The sequence below is a fragment of the Poromitra crassiceps genome, assembly GCF_964638095.1.
Source record: "Poromitra crassiceps genome assembly, chromosome: 3".
Classification (NCBI taxonomy): Eukaryota; Metazoa; Chordata; class Actinopteri; order Beryciformes; family Melamphaidae; genus Poromitra; species Poromitra crassiceps.
In genome coordinates this window covers 20,860,268-20,876,890 of record NC_139625.1, presented here as the reverse complement: position 1 = coordinate 20,876,890, position 16,623 = coordinate 20,860,268, and the positions used below count along the sequence as shown (strand labels likewise).

At 43.6% G+C, this 16,623-nt stretch overlaps 1 pseudogene across 1 annotated transcript in view; it reads left to right on the top strand.

The window, feature by feature from the left end:
* Positions 1-16,623, top strand: part of LOC310773011 (SLIT and NTRK-like protein 1 pseudogene) — a 55,660-nt pseudogene that overhangs the window by 37,830 nt on the left and 1,207 nt on the right. The window lies entirely within an intron of this gene.

Genomic DNA, 16,623 nt, shown 5'->3' with positions numbered 1-16,623 from the left:
TGGTTCTTCCCTTCCCGGCTCCTCCTGTCTGCTTTCTCCGTCGCCTCGTTCCATTTTGCGGGGTCCGCTCGCTAGTCTCTGGTCTGTCTGTGTCCTCACGTGTTTACACAGGAAGAGCGCTGTGCCACACCAGTAAGCGTCCGTGAGAAACAGTCTCTCTAAATGCCGCGTCGAGGCGAATCATTTTGGCCTCGATCAATTTAATTATTCGAGTTATTCGAGGTACTCGAGGAATCGCGACAGCTCTAAAGCTGAACATGCTAGAATTTTTATTATCTAGTGCAAAATGATCATAATCTCTCCTGTAAACATATTTTGCAAGAGTGAACCAAGAGTTAAAGGAATGTGAACCGTTTAAACTTATAAATAATATAAATAAAATATATATTCACACAGCTGCTACACTATTATAGCTATTTGTTTGAACAAAAAAATACATGTTTAATTCTCTTTTTCTTATTCTCTCTGACTTATTTTCTGGACAGTTCTTTGGCCACTTTAAGGTTCTTAGCCAGGAAAACAAGTGTCTCAATGTGCTCCTCAGTCAGCCTAAAGGCCACAACAGATTCGTCCGTCAGAGCCTCGCCCCGCCCTCTCCGTATGACGGCGGGTGGAGCGGCGTCATGCGGGGAGGGGGCGCCGTCGGCTGACGGGGGCTGCTCCAAAATGTAACTCAGCACCGACGATACGTGCGTGACGTCAGCTGCACGAGAGTTGTGATTGGCCCTTGCCTTGGGCCTGTAACAGAGATCTCCGAGGTAGTCAGCGGAGACCTGATGTAATTGAATCCTTACCGTCCTCATCGTCGTAAAGTCGCCTTCGAAACATGACGTTAGATTATAACGAACTAGTTGTGTGGCTTAGCCTTCCCAAATGTTGAGGGTCGTTTTTTAGAATTTAATACATAGAATTGGGAACGTTACATTCAATTTCATTCAGACTGCCTGCACTCAATCGCCGCCATTTTCCCACGGAGCTTCCACAGGAGGTGGGAGGAGGGAGGGTGTAGTGACGTCCTAGCATGTAGGGCTCCCTGGCGCCGGCAGACGGCGGAACGGCTCCAATTCGAGGCGGACGGACGAGTCTGTTGTGGCCTTAACACGTTTAGGACTGCAGATGTTGCCTGCTGTGCTGAACACTCGTTCTGAAGCACAGCTTGAGGCTGGAATGCAGAGGTGCTGTCTTGCAAAATGTGCAAGAGTTGGCAGGGTGGCTGCATGGTTCTTCCACCAGGTGAGTGGCTCTTCCTCAGCATGTATCTCTTGCATTTGTTTGTACAACACAAATTCAGTTGTAAGTTGGTCAGCCCGGGATGTGGGAGGATCATCACCTGCCCTCCCCTCAGCCCCACTTGCCTCCCCCTCTGCCTCCTCCCTTTTCTTTTCAGACGTGATGGTGGACAGCAGGCTTTTCAAGTTTGTTTTGCTTTTCTTTTTTGCCCCTCCTTGATCTTCCTGTTGCTGCTGCTCTGCTCCTTGGCCCTGCTTCTGTAGTGGTGGAAGCTCACCAGATTTCTGCAAAGGTATTGGCTTCACCTCTTCCTCCATGGTAACAAAAGTGTCCTTAAATCATGGGTCCAGGAATGTGGCAGTGTTAAGGACAGTCTCCAGCAGTCTGATGTCATATCTTTCTGTGAAGTCTGATCTTATTGTATCTTTCATGGCACGTGAAATATTGCTTTCTCCATCCTCCACTGTCAGACAGGACAATATTTTCCATTTCAGGGGCAGCACGGAAGACAGTGTGGGGTCCTTCTCTCCACTTAATGCATCTGTGAAGCTGCTTAGAGGGCTTAGGACTTCTCTAACAGTATCTATGGTTGCCATGTCTGAATCTTTAGGCATCAGATGCCACTTGTTCCGATTTTCAGCCAAAACAGCACAGACGGGTTGTTGCTGTTCACAGAATCTGTCCACCATGTCAAAGGTGGAGTTCCAGCGTGTAGGCGTGTCGTGAATGAGCTTATGGGGTTCTTTCAGCAAGGTCATCTGTTTGTCCTTCAAGCTCCTCATAATTTTATTTGACCTGGAAAAGGCAGACATGGTTTTCCGGAGCCTGGACAAGGATGTTGAGACACGGTCCAGGGCTAGAGCCTTGCCTACAGCCAGATGAAGGTTATGTCCAAAACATGGTATCCAGGTGTAGCTCTCGGATGCCTTTTTGTTGTTAGACGCATTGTCAGTGGTTATCCCGGCCATTTTTTGACAGGTCCAGTCGCCAATTGTAGGACACAATTTCATCCAGGGCTTCATGGAGACACTCTGCAGTATGATCAGAGTGTAAAGCTGAACATCCTAAACGCCAGGACTGTGTTTCCCAGGATTCAGTTATGTACTGGATTGTGACTGCCATGTATGCATCAACTGCCCTGCTCATCCAGATGTCAGTGGTACAAGCGAAGGAAGGCTGGCTGCTGAGTTGTGCCTGAATAACATTCCTGGTCTCAGTGTACAGCTTTGGGATTTCGGTATCCATGAAATAATTTCTCCCACTGGCATGTCGTATCGTCTGTCCAACTGCTGCACAAGGTTCCGGAATCCACTTTTCTCAACTGTATATATTGGCACTTGATCAAGACAGATAAACTCAGCTACTGCTCTCTTCAATTTTCTTGCTTCTCTTGAGTCGTCATCATACTTTCTGCACTGCCCAAACAAAGCTGGGAGGGAAGGCTGCCTTGACTGGGTTGGTGCTGATTCTGGCTGTTTGTGTGTCTGTGCCTGTGGGGGGTAGGGATGGATACATTACATTATGCTAATGTTTAAATTTTTCAGTTTGATCTCATTGTCATTTTTAAATCTAATTTACTCAATTAACACGTTCACTGCCAATGACGTGTTAATACGTCAAAAAAACATGTGGTGGGATGTGCATCTAACCCTTTTACATCTTCTATATAAATATGGGAGCCACCGAACGTGTACAACCCATTCCACCGACCCACTAAGTGGCGACAGTGCTCTCCAGACTAGAAAAAGCACAGCCAAAACTGCAGGGGAACGCGCGATGAAACCATTCTCTACTGTAAAATGGATTGGCCTGGTTGCTGGCGGTGGGGGATTGCAAATTTGCATAATAGATTATGGGTGCAACACACTTTGAAACACGCAGCATAAATAAGACCAGAATCGCAAAAACTTCATCAAAGCTCTCAACCCGAAACCCCAAGAAACGAGCGAGCCCATCCAGACTTGCCCAAAGAGCGGCCGCCAGCAGACAGGAGCAGCAGCAGCAGCAACTTGCTTGTGACACGCCCGCTGCAGCCAAGAAGAACACACACGGAGGGAGGAGTTTGAAAGAGAGGGGGGTTTCCTGCTGTTATGGAGGAAATTACTGTTCAAAACTATTGTTTAGATGTCTGACGTCTTACTGATGCCAAAAATGAATGGTTAAAGTGACTGTTCTATCGAATTTCACAAAAAGCTATTTATCTCAGCTTAAATTTTCAGACGCTGAAACCATGCTGTATTCAAGTGCTAATGCCTACATAACTACTAACTCTACAAACTAACTCTTTTAGACAGAGAAAGCACACATTCTATTAGTTCTTTTGAGATATTTTGTGTTCACAAAATCTTAGCAGAAAAGAATCCTCGGGTCTTGAAAGATGAGCCAGAATCCTCAAAAAAACCCTCTGGCAGAAGCTACCTACAGTAAAAAAAAAAACGGCTGGCAGTGAATGTGTTAAAAAGAAAATCTAAATAGAAAATGAGAAAATGTGCTCAGTAAAGTGCAGAACTCTGCCAAGGTGTATTGAGTAATTTGTGTTCAGTCTACTTTAGTGCATATCAACTGTAGTGTGCCTGTGCTGTAGTGTAGCCTATGTGGCTTAATAATCCTGGGTTTAAGCTTCATTAACATTAAAGCAGCTACGAGCAAGATTTTCGATTGTTATTAAACAGTATAATTACAATATTTGATGCATCACATCTTACCTATAATAGTAGCTGAGACCAAAGCCGTGTGAATCGGAGATTGCTCTCTTGATGCTTATAGAGTCTGTGTCTGTCTAACCTCGCGTCACCAGGGGGCTCTCTCTCTCTATCTGTCTACCGGCAGGCCGGATAAACCCGGAAATGAAATGAAACGGTTCACGGCAGCTGCTGCCTTCCGCCGTTTCGCTCTGCCTAGCAACATACCATAAACAAGGAGAACGCCATGCAGGGGCTTGTTACTCTTGCGAACATCTCTCGTTATATTCTAACAGGTTTTTTGGAAGTTATTTTGTGGTTATGGCCGAAGTGGCTGCTGCAAACCGTTTCATTTCACTTCCTGATCTGCCCTGGCCACAGACAGACTAACACTGGCCGATTCACTCGGGGTTCAAGCGAGACTACTCTGCATTGGTCTCGTCTACTATTAGAGGTAAGATGTGATGCATTGATATTAAATTTAGACTGTTTAATAACAATCGAAAATCTTGCTCGTAGCTGCTTTAAGTGCCAGATTTATGGTTAATCTAATATATGTAATATATATTATTTTCACGCATAAATGTAGGCTATTGAAATGTAGGCTTATTATGTGGTGTATCCCCCCCCCCCATACATGTAGGCTAGGTGTTTTTGACAATGAATTAGTAAAACATTAATAATTGGGATTATTGTAAATATTAGGATAGGTGACATCAGATTACTGCATACCATGTAAAAGCTTTAATAACACTGGCATTGAGGGCCATAGTGTTATTCAAGCTTTTACTGTACATGGTATGCAGTCATCTGATGTCCCCTCCCCTAAACGTTACATGTCATGACTTGCTCCTTGGCAGAGATCTGTGCTCGAGTGTTTCACTGTAAACGAGTAGGCTATTGTGACAAGCAAAGTTTGTTTCAGTGAAACAAGTTCATTCTAGTACCGGTATACCGTGCATCCCTACCTCATGCAGCTGCCACATAAAATACACTCTTCACCCGTCAGTCACCGCTACCGATTTAGCCGTTGTGTGTGCAGTAAATCCCTGTGTTGCACATCTTTATATACTCTTTGCCTGCTTAAAATACAACTGTTGAAAGCAATCTCTAAACTGACACCATGTATATTTACTGAGTGTATGTTGTCTTCTGTTTGATTTGCTGTACTTATTTTACATGCACCCAACTGTCACAACTCACCGATCCATAGTGTATGCTAAATGTACCTTGTAATTAGACAAATTCTGAAAATGTTCTGCTGTCAGGCTCCAGTAAATAAGCTGTGTGTGTGTGTGTGTGTGTGTGTGTGTGTGTGTGTGTGTGTGTGTGTGTGTGTGCGTGTGCGTGTGTGTGTAACTATTTTGGAGTTTAAACAATTGTGGGTTTTGTAGTCCTATTAGTGGCAGTGTCTTGTGGGTCTCCATGCAAGTAAACATTTGTACAGTAACTCAGTGTCACTAAATAAACTCAAACAGGCTGGGAAACAGCGACTGTTTCTGTGAACTACTGCTGCTCGTTATACAATCCAGTGGGTTATATTCATTGATTCACCATTGAATTGAACTGATTCTCTTGCCAGTCATTCCAGGGTGCCAGCAGGCATCATAACATCTTTTTGAAGGTGCTTTCAAAGAGTGTTGCACATTGTTTTTGTTTTTGCTGAAAACACTGATACCAGTTTGGCCTTGCTTTTCAAACGGAGACTGATGGAGTCATCCCAAATGCCTTTTTTCATTCTACAGAAAACTTTGATCAGAGTCAATGAAAAAGTCTGAACTAACACTAACATCAACTAACACTATATGAGATGGTGTTCATTGACTTGCATTGCATTCATTTTGGATGCTCATTCGCTTATATGATATGTGGCATTATATCAGCTGTCAGTCCTAGAGTCTTATACGCAATGTACACCAGATGCGTTACGGCTGCGTAGCGGATCCGGTAAAACTGCCGGATCGACTCTCGCCCATGTTAATAGATGGGCAATACATGCGGTACGGAAAAATTACGCACCTGTTCTATTTTTGCCGGATCCCGCATACGTCTGACAGATTACACGAGTGTGGGTCTGTTCACAGCCATACCAGAGCTGTTCCGGAGCTGTTCCGGAGCTGGTGGACATTAGCCATTATACTACAGATGTTTCTGGTCTGCAGAGACAAGAGCGGCAAATTGATTCAGTTAACCCCCCAACCCCAATCCACCAAACCGTGAAATCTACTAGTGACACTTTTAGGGGCCACTTTGTCAATCTCTCACTCCACTAGCTAATATTTGTGATGTTTAAAACAATGAGTGGATGCCATGGATGCAGCCGTCAATGTGCTTAGCGACTGAACCTTAATGTAATCCAAACCCTCTTAGCAATATCCTAACTGCATGAGATCTCAACCGACTAATCTTTTGTGGATAGAGGGAATGAAAAGAGACAAACTACTCTGGTACACTATTTATAGCAATACTTGCCAGCCGCTTGAGCAGTCAACCATTAAAATGAGCTTCCCCCCACAATCAGATGGTTTTCATCTCTTGCCTTCTTCGTTTTTCATGAGTCAATAAAAGATCGCATTAATAGCAGCTAGAAGATCAACCCTTGGGATTAGCATAACTTAACTAAAATGGTTTCTCACTTTACCTTTTGAGTACTATTGGGAATAAAACAAAATGATTTTATTTTTCACGGATTTTCAGGGGCGGGAAGAGAGATTTCCTTGTAATTATTTTTGAACTATAGATCGCTCTACCTCGCGGTGAGAAAAGTGCAGACCTCTTAACATGTGAAGGTGCCTTTAGTTTACGCTCATACATACGTTAGTGCATGCTGCAGATCTAATTGCCTACAGTGCATATTCTTGATGTAGCCTTGCTTGACATTTATTTTATTTTGAGTGGTCTGTACAGTATATGCTTAGTAATGTAAAAAATAAACCATCTTATGTTATTCATAACTGTGTTCACAACGGTTTCATTCACGTTCACAATGTAGGTTACTCTCATAGCCGCTACAAACTCTCAAACATTCAGGTCAGTCAGAGCCTGAACGTTGTATCGGCCAATCAGGCGGTGCTTCTTTTCTGAATATTAATGAGTTTCCTCTAACCACCCTACTTTTGGGAAAGTCGTGCTCTAGCCCATACTCCAGTGACCGTGTCATACCCATCCCGTCTTAGATAATAAGTACTCTGTTTTGTTCTGAAATGGCTCCCATTTAATCTTTTTCCTCTCCCAGTTAAATTCAAATGAATTCCAATTTGTCAAAGCCAATTGCCACGATAAAATGTATTTAATGTGTTCCTCAATTGTTCCGGGTTAACAGGCTTTGTGCAACATAATTCCAGAGTGGAATTCTGTATTACGGTACTTCATTCATTCATTCATTCATTCATTCATTCATTCAATCGATCATTAATTGAAAATAATTCATTATCAAAATCCAATATAATGTAAAAATGAATCCATGCATTGGATAGATCCAAGAATGTATACATGTACATCATAAATGCAAAGATTAAGTGTAGGCAGACACACGTACATATTATTATCTGTATGTGCATGACACATGGGGTAGTGGATACCTCTAAGCTTGTGAATCCAGCTTTTCCTGTAATATATCTACTTCCAGACCATGACTTTGGACAGCTTGATAAACACCTGCAAAACCTTTGTCCTGATCCCCGGAACCCCGAGCAGATTTTAAGCTTTTCTGCAATCGCAAACTCCACACGACCTCCGAGAAACGTATTTGCTGAGGAGATAAGGGTGTGAGGACTGCTGTCTTTTTCTGATGATCAAATCTGATGAGACAGCTACTGGTGTGGGAGTGAGCAGCGGGGATTACTAGATTCTGCAGTATTCTGATATGATGTTAGATTCTTAGACATTTGCTGTGTTGTTTGGAGTTGGGAAGAACCCAAACATGTGTCCCTGTCAAGGATCTTTCTTCAGCAAGACCTCCAGGTCAAAGACCCAACTATTTGATAGTTGACAAGAAAACGATTGGAGGGAGGAGAGATTGCTATGATGTGACAAACGTCCCAGGCCACCACATTCCCATACATCCTACAGTATACCACGTGCTGTTCGTGAATATGTTTACTGTGTCTCAGGATGCAAAAGATGTTCATTTTGTTCAAAATACAGATTCATGCATTTTTTATTTTTCAAAGTAGAACAAAAACAACTTACATGCAGCAGTACTGACCCTGAGCAGGATTGCATCATGCTTTTTTTTATCCCAACTGATTTTGTTCATATATTCGAGTCATAACACTGGGCTGTGATTGACAGACAGGTCCAGCACATCTGACTCATTTTTTTGTTTGATTTGTTTTTTAGTTTAGTTTATTTGTTTGACATTTCAAATTAAAAGGACACTTGGTTACAACACGTGTGTGTGTGTGTGTGTGTGTGTGTGTGTGTGTGTGTGTGTGTGTGTGTGTGTGTGTGTGTGTGTGTGTGTGTGTGTGTGTGTGTGTGTGTGTGTGTGTGTGTGTGTGTGTGTGCGCGTGTACGTGTACATGGAGATAGTGAGTACAGCATTGGTCACACATAAAAACACAGACGCATCCAACACAAAAAGTATTCACATGTCTCAATCAACATGTGTCCTCTTGAGGTGCATTATAGCTGCAGTCTGCATTGCATTATAGCTGCAGTCTGAGACTGATGTGTCCTCTTGAGGTGCATTATAGCTGCAGTCTGAGACTGATGTGTCCTCTTGAGGTGCGTTATAGCTGCAGTCTGAGACTGATGTGTCCTCTTGAGGTGCATTATAGCTGCAGTCTGAGACTGATGTGTCCTCTTGAGGTGCGTTATAGCTGCAGTCTGAGACTGATGTGTCCTCTTGAGGTGCATTATAGCTGCAGTCTGAGACTGATGTGTCCTCTTGAGGTGCGTTATAGCTGCAGTCTGAGACTGATGTGTCCTCTTGAGGTGCATTATAGCTGCAGTCTGCATTGCATTATAGCTGCAGTCTGAGACTGATGTGTCCTCTTGAGGTGCATTATAGCTGCAGTCTGAGACTGATGTGTCCTCTTGAGGTGCGTTATAGCTGCAGTCTGAGACTGATGTGTCCTCTTGAGGTGCGTTATAGCTGCAGTCTGAGACTGATGTGTCCTCTTGAGGTGCGTTATAGCTGCAGTCTGAGACTGATGTGTCCTCTTGAGGTGCATTATAGCTGCAGTCTGAGACTGATGTGTCCTCTTGAGGTGCGTTATAGCTGCAGTCTGAGACTGATGTGTCCTCTTGAGGTGCATTATAGCTGCAGTCTGCATTGCATTATAGCTGCAGTCTGAGACTGATGTGTCCTCTTGAGGTGCATTATAGCTGCAGTCTGAGACTGATGTGTCCTCTTGAGGTGCGTTATAGCTGCAGTCTGAGACTGATGTGTCCTCTTGAGGTGTGTTATAGCTGCAGTCTGAGACTGATGTGTCCTCTTGAGATGCGTTATAGCTGCAGTCTGAGACTGATGTGTCCTCTTGAGGTGCATTATAGCTGCAGTCTGAGACTGATGTGTCCTCTTGAGATGCGTTATAGCTGCAGTCTGAGACTGATGTGTCCTCTTGAGATGCGTTATAGCTGCAGTCTGAGACTGATGTGTCCTCTTGAGGTGCGTTATAGCTGCAGTCTGAGACTGATGTGTCCTCTTGAGGTGTGTTATAGCTGCAGTCCAAGACTGATGCATCACCCAACTTTGTGCTTGGCTTGTAATCACTGGACGATAGGGGCACCTATACAACGAGAAACGACACACAGGAAATAAACTTCCTGGCTCCTGATCAATATTGGCTCAGCATTTATCAAATGGAGCCTACTGAAGAGAACTCTGAAGGGTTTTTCAGTGATGAAGAGCCAGCTACAGTCTCGCAACACTAGAGAGAGCTGATGTCATCATCATGCTAGCATCAGCATTAGGGGTGGGACAAAATATCGATACTCACGGTATCGCGATATTTCCACTTGCGATACGTTATCGATACACTGGCACCAAGTATCGATATGTTTATTAATTAATTAATTATTTTTTTATTTTTTTAATAAACAGGCTAAAATATTATGTTGTGTGTGGTAGTTGAAACATAGTTTCAAGTTGACGTTTATTTATGGTAAATGGCCTGCATTTATATAGCGCTTTTATCCAAAGCGCTTTACAATGAGTAGATAGTCTACATTCACCCATTCATACACCAATGGCGGCAGGCTGCCACGCAGGGTGCCTGCACACCATCGGGAGCAAGGAGGGTTAAGTGTCTTGCCCAAGGACACAACGACAGCAGCTGGGAGGGAGCGGGGATCGAACCGCCAACCCTTGCGTCATTGGCCGACCCGCTCTACCTCCTGAGCTAAAGCCGCCCCCTATTTATGTTTGTAGTTGAAACAAAAACATAAATACTGTAGGCTACATGAATGGAAATGTTTGATCATTAATATCTACTTTTAGAAATTATATAGGTAGGTAGGTTATATAGGTTTTCTTGTTTTAATAATAATAATAAAAAGACTTAATGTGTAACTTTTCCTCCGTGGTATCGAAAATGGTATGAGTGAGTGAGTGAACTCTGAGAGAGTTCATGTCAATTCTGCTAATAAATACATAATACCTGCTTCTTGCCTTTTAGGGGTATTTTTTTCTCTTCAGTTACACAGATATCGTGATGTATCGTAGGTTAAATTTCTTCAAATATGTCGATTATCGCAGAATCGCTGTATCGTGATAATATCGTTATCGAGGGCCAAGTATCGTGACCATATCGTATCGTGAGTTACTCCACGATTCCCACCCCTAATCAGCATGCTAGCTAGGCAACAAGGTTAGCTGTTAAATGTCTGTGAATGCATTTTTGAAAATCTAACTTGTTTCATTGTTCAATTTCAACATTTCTGAACAACCCTATGAAATACATTTACAGATAAATGAAAAAATAATAATTTCCACAAAAAAAGATTACCCTCTATGACAGTGGTCCGGTGACCACCAGCGGTCCTTGAATGGGTTCCAGTGTGGGGCAAGTGGCCTCAGCATCGGCGCGGCCCTTCACCTATTTTTATATCAGGGATGTTATGGCCCCAAGAGGCTGTTTAATCAGAGTGAACTCTGTCTAGAACTGAATTAGAGGGCAAGTGTTCTCCCTGTGCCCCCATGCAAAATATGCATAAACACCCACTCCCCCCAGCATTCACACACGCACACACGCACACGCACACGCACATGCACACACACACACACACAAGATGCAGTCCGGCACAGAGAGGGTCGTAAAGTGCTCCCTCTCTCTCTCTCTCTCGCTCTCGCTCTCGCTCTCGCTCTCCCTCTCTCTCTCTCTCTCTCTCTCTCTCCCTTGCTCTCTCTCTCTCCCTCTCTGGACAGAGTGATAGAGGGTGGTGCAGAGGGTAATCAATATGTTTGGGCTATAAATAGCCGGTAGCGCAGTGTGGTGCTAAGGAGGAGGGATGAAGGGGTCATATATTTGATGAGGGGAACCCAGTGCTGCTCAGCATGGGAAATGTTGCTTTGCATTCACAGAGCTTAGCCGGGGACCCACACAGTGTATTAGGCCTATTTGTTACCTGGCACGGCTTTGAAATGGCATTGAAATATAGCAATGCAGCGCGGCGTAAAATCACATGCCATCCGTATTGTGGACGTATGGAAATGATATTTTGGTGGAAATAGATTGTTTGGCTTAATATAAACATACCTTGAAATATACAACACAATGAATAGCAGTGAGTGTTATTACTTTATTGAAATGCAGCACAAACGGCTTTTCCTATTGTAGCCAATATGGGGGTGATATGAGGATGGAAAGGTATTACTGTATATGGGAGAGTCCACCATCTTCCCATTCAAAAAAATCTATGCATTTTAATATTTGCAATTCCATTCCATATAGGTACCCTACCTACAGTATAAGATCCCTAATAGCAATTGAAAACAATAGAATATTGCTATGTTTTAATAACAACAAATGTGTCAAACACAGTTTTCCCCTCAACGCGCGTCTCCCTGATGCGTGTTTACGCACCGGCCGCCGTGGGTGTGCTTAGTTTTCTCACTCACACCTGATTTGGCGTTGGGGGCGGTGTGAAATTAAACTCACCTCTTGGTATTTGGAAAATAGAGGAGCAGGCTCTGGTCACTACCTCTATCATTTGCTCTCATTTCCCAGCCAGCGGCCCGAGTTATGTTCCACTCTTTGATCAATTATCAGAAAGGGGGGAAAATCATTTTACATTTTGTCTTATGTAATATGTACCCCTTGAGCTGTTTTGCCGTGCCAATATTACCCCCTCAGTCGTGCGTGAAAGCTGCTCAAATACCCCTGGTGCACGACATACCTGGCCATAGAACACAGATTCTCAACAAAATAGACACATGGGAGTCTTAAGGATGTGACAAATTATAATTAATCTTAGACTCCAGCGATTTAAACATTGTGATTCATATTCAGTCCACAGTATGGTGATTGATGTCTTATCATCTCCCACAATAAATGCAGAGAAATCCGTCTGGCCAGTTGTGCACTTTGCCGATCTGGGCAACAATCTAGCCGACTGTGGGTTATCTGACAATAGCAGGCCCGTACAACAGAATTACCCGCACAAATTTGCATATCAGTTTTTCCAAATGGACCCAAAAAGCACACACCGACAGAGCAGAGGCTTACGAGATGAGGATTCAGACCGGGGGAAGATAGCGAGGGAGTGTCCCCAAAAAACCTGCTGTGAGTCAACTGCACTAGATTATGATGCAAATGTCAACTGCACTAGATTATGATGCAAAGATGCTGCACCAGAACTGTAATCACAACAGACAAGGCCCCTCAGGGAGCCATGACAGATGTCAGCGTTTGATTATGAATGTCAGCTCTGAGGAGAGGGTCGTCCCAGCTGGCCACCCGGCGACACTCATGCCTTGATTTTTCATCCACACACACAGGCCAACATTTATTTTCCCATTAGTGGCATGTCATCACAGTGTTTACCCATGCTGTCATGTGATCACAGTGTTTACCTGTGTACCCATGCTGTCATGTGATCACAGTGTTTACCCGTGCTGTCATGTGATCACAGTGTTTACCCATGCTGTCATGTGATCACAGTGTTTACCCATGCTGTCATGTGATCACAGTGTTTACCTGTGTACCCATGCTGTCATGTGATCACAGTGTTTACCCATGCTGTCATGTGATCACAGTGTTTACCCATGCTGTCATGTGATCACAGTGTTTACCCATGCTGTCATGTGATCACAGTGTTTACCTGTGTACCCATGCTGTCATGTGATCACAGTGTTTACCCGTGCTGTCATGTCATCACAGTGTGTTTACCCGTGCTGTCATGTGATCACAGTGTTTACCCATGCTGTCATGTGATCACAGTGTTTACCCGTGCTGTCATGTGATCACAGTGTTTACCCATGCTGTCATGTGATCACAGTGTTTACCCATGCTGTCATGTGATCACAGTGTTTACCCGTGCTGTCATGTGATCACAGTGTTTACCCATGCTGTCATGTGATCACAGTGTTTACCCATGCTGTCATGTGATCACAGTGTTTACCCATGCTGTCATGTGATCACAGTGTTTACCCATGCTGTCATGTGATCACAGTGTTTACCCATGCTGTCATGTGATCACAGTGTTTACCCATGCTGTCATGTGATCACAGTGTTTACCCGTGCTGTCATGTCATCACAGTGTTTACCCATGCTGTCATGTGATCACAGTGTTTACCCATGCTGTCATGTGATCACAGTGTTTACCCATGCTGTCATGTGATCACAGTGTTTACCCATGCTGTCATGTGATCACAGTGTTTACCCATGCTGTCATGTGATCGCAGTGTTTACCCGTGTTGTCATGTGATCACTAGGGCTGGGCGATATGACCAAAATCTCATATCCCGATATAGGTTATTTTATATCCCGATAGCGATATATATCACGATATTGCATATTTTCTGTAAATTCTATTTATAGTTTATATAAAATGACCACATGGCCATTTATTTATGTAGCAGTTAAACCAGTTAAAATGTTGTCAAACCTCACAAAGGATACATGCATTCAGAATACAGATTAGCATGGCTATTCTTTACAACACAAATAATAATAATTAGTTGCAGGGCAGTAGAATGAAACACAAACTGAACCACACCACCAGTTCGATTTTCAAAGAGGACACTAGCATTTGCTATTGATGCGTTTGATTTAAGCACCAATTTGGAATCATATCTAAAAGCGGCCACTAGGCGGCAGTATTTCTTTAGTCAATGTCAAAATACCTACATGTTCAGTAGAAGAAGAATAAAACGGTAGAAGAAGAACAACAACGTTAACCAACACAATTCACCCAGGGAAAGCTAAAAGCTAAAGCTAACGATAGACGTTTTGTTGTCGGCCCTCAAGGGATTTCCTTGGGATGATGAGAGGAGATGTTTTGCCAGGTTTAATGTTAGGAGGACACACGCAAATATGGATCAAACGCGGACTTAACACAGCGCAAATGCCTGGGTAGGCTAGGCGGACGGAGTGGAGGTAACATCTCCCTGCTCTTTAGCCTGCTCACCAGGCTGATTTGTGCAAGGGGGCTTGTTGACACAGAGTCTGGTGCATGTGTGGACTGTGTGGACGTGAGTAAAAAAGAAAACAGAATGAAGAAAGCACAGCGTCATCCAAATGACGGACAATATTGCCGTAAAGAGTGTGATTTGCAACACAACGATATAAACGATAGAGCATCATATCAGACGAAATACATTTTCTATCGTCCAGAAGAAATATATCGTCATAGTGACAGCCCTACAGTGTTTACTCGTGCTGTCGCCGCCTGATATTTCATAATGATCTTCTGATTGATGATCTCTAATGAACGTGTTTGAGGGAAAACTCCACTTGGAGTTGTTGGGGGTTATAATAATAAGAGTTTTATTAATAATAATAATAATAATAATAATAATAATAATAATAATAATAATAATAATAATAATAATAATACGAGTTGGGGCTTTTAATCAAAGGCAACAAAAGTGATCAGACAGATAGCTCAGTTAAACAAGAATGCAAGAATGGTCTGCTGGTCATTTTGGACAATTGAATGATCAACTCTTCACATGTGGCTGATGTTAGAATTTTGACAAATCTATGCAAATAGGCTGTGACAAAGTCGGTGAGACCGCCTTTCACTTGCCACTTGTCCGTTATGTTCACATTATACAGTACAGTACATCTAATTTCTATGTGTGTGTTCAGTTGGCTACACTTTACCATTGCTTTAGTAACATTGCACTTAATAGTATCCCAGTTAAGTTAGAGCAAACACACATATTGGATTTTACATGGACACCCCCCCCCCCCGCCCACCCCCCATGCATCACTTAAGGACTGGACATTTTACATACGTAGACTTATTACATCACTGTTTCCATCACTATATGTCACTTTAAAAGGTCTTTTACTTTGTACTTTATAATTTGAAGATTGCCGACTGTCTGCTTCATTGCTACTGTATTTGTTGTTTGCTGTTGCTGTGATCACTGTGCTGCATACTGCACAAAGACAAATTGCTTGTTTGTAATGTGTTTACTCAGTATGGCTATTAAATTAATATTGGATCTTGAATCTTAATTTAGTTTCAATTACCTTTATTCTTTTGCAACTTAAAAGATTGTTTAGTAGTTTGTTCTTTGTCCATACCCACTGAGCAATAGATGTCTTTAGCTGTGATATGATTAGACCAGGATTTTGGGTCTACTTTTAGCCGGGTTTTACACCATGTTTTAAAGACTTCAATAGATATTTAATACAGCACGGTGGCTCAGTGGTTAGCACTGTTGCTTCACAGCAAGAAGGTCCCAGGTTCGAACCCTGGACCGTCCCAGGTCCTTTCTGTCTGGAGTTTGCATCCGTCCTTCTAAAAATACAAAAGTGAATTAAATTTAATTAAATTTAATTAACTTAATTTGACCCTTCGCCTAATTCAATTGAGGCCCTTCAAGGTGGACCGTAAATTTCTTGACATTTTTCCTGCATATTCAAGCCGAGTTGCCGTGTAATCCCTCGGCATGGGGGCAACAGCCGTTGCACAAAAGAGCGTGAAGGACGAACACGATCAATGTGGCGAGCCAAAGGACAGGTGGGGAGGTCGACGGGCTCGCATGGAAAGAAAAACAAACAAAAACTATTTCAAGGTCAAGTGTGTGAATGAGGGAGACAAAAATCCCCATCTGAGCTGCGTTATTCAGCAAGTTGAACCCGCTCCTTATTTCCATAATAAACCATTCACAGAGTTTCATTATCGGAAACTCTGTGCATGGTTTAGCCCGGCATCTCTCGGCCTGTCTCGGAGGGGAGTCCCCAGATGGGGGTCCGCTGCTGTGGCCTGGTGGGTGGGCCCGTCCCCCGCGTGGCCTGCTCTCACGCTCTCAGTCACTATGCTGGTGGCTGGGGGCTGGGGGGGCGGGTCGCGTGGGGGCTGGGTCCGCCTGGGCCGCAGCAATTGGCCCCTAGCACAACGACCTCACAAGGTTCCTCCTCAGCCAAGTCACTGGGGCAATCCATGCGGCGATCCATATGGTGGAAAGGTTTTCTTGCGTTCACTGGGGGTGAGGGGGTGCCGCTGTGTCCCGGCCTGGCCTTCCCTCCCACGCCATATGTGGGCGGGGGCCGGGTCGGGGGGCATCGGTGCTCTTCATCACTGGTCGAGG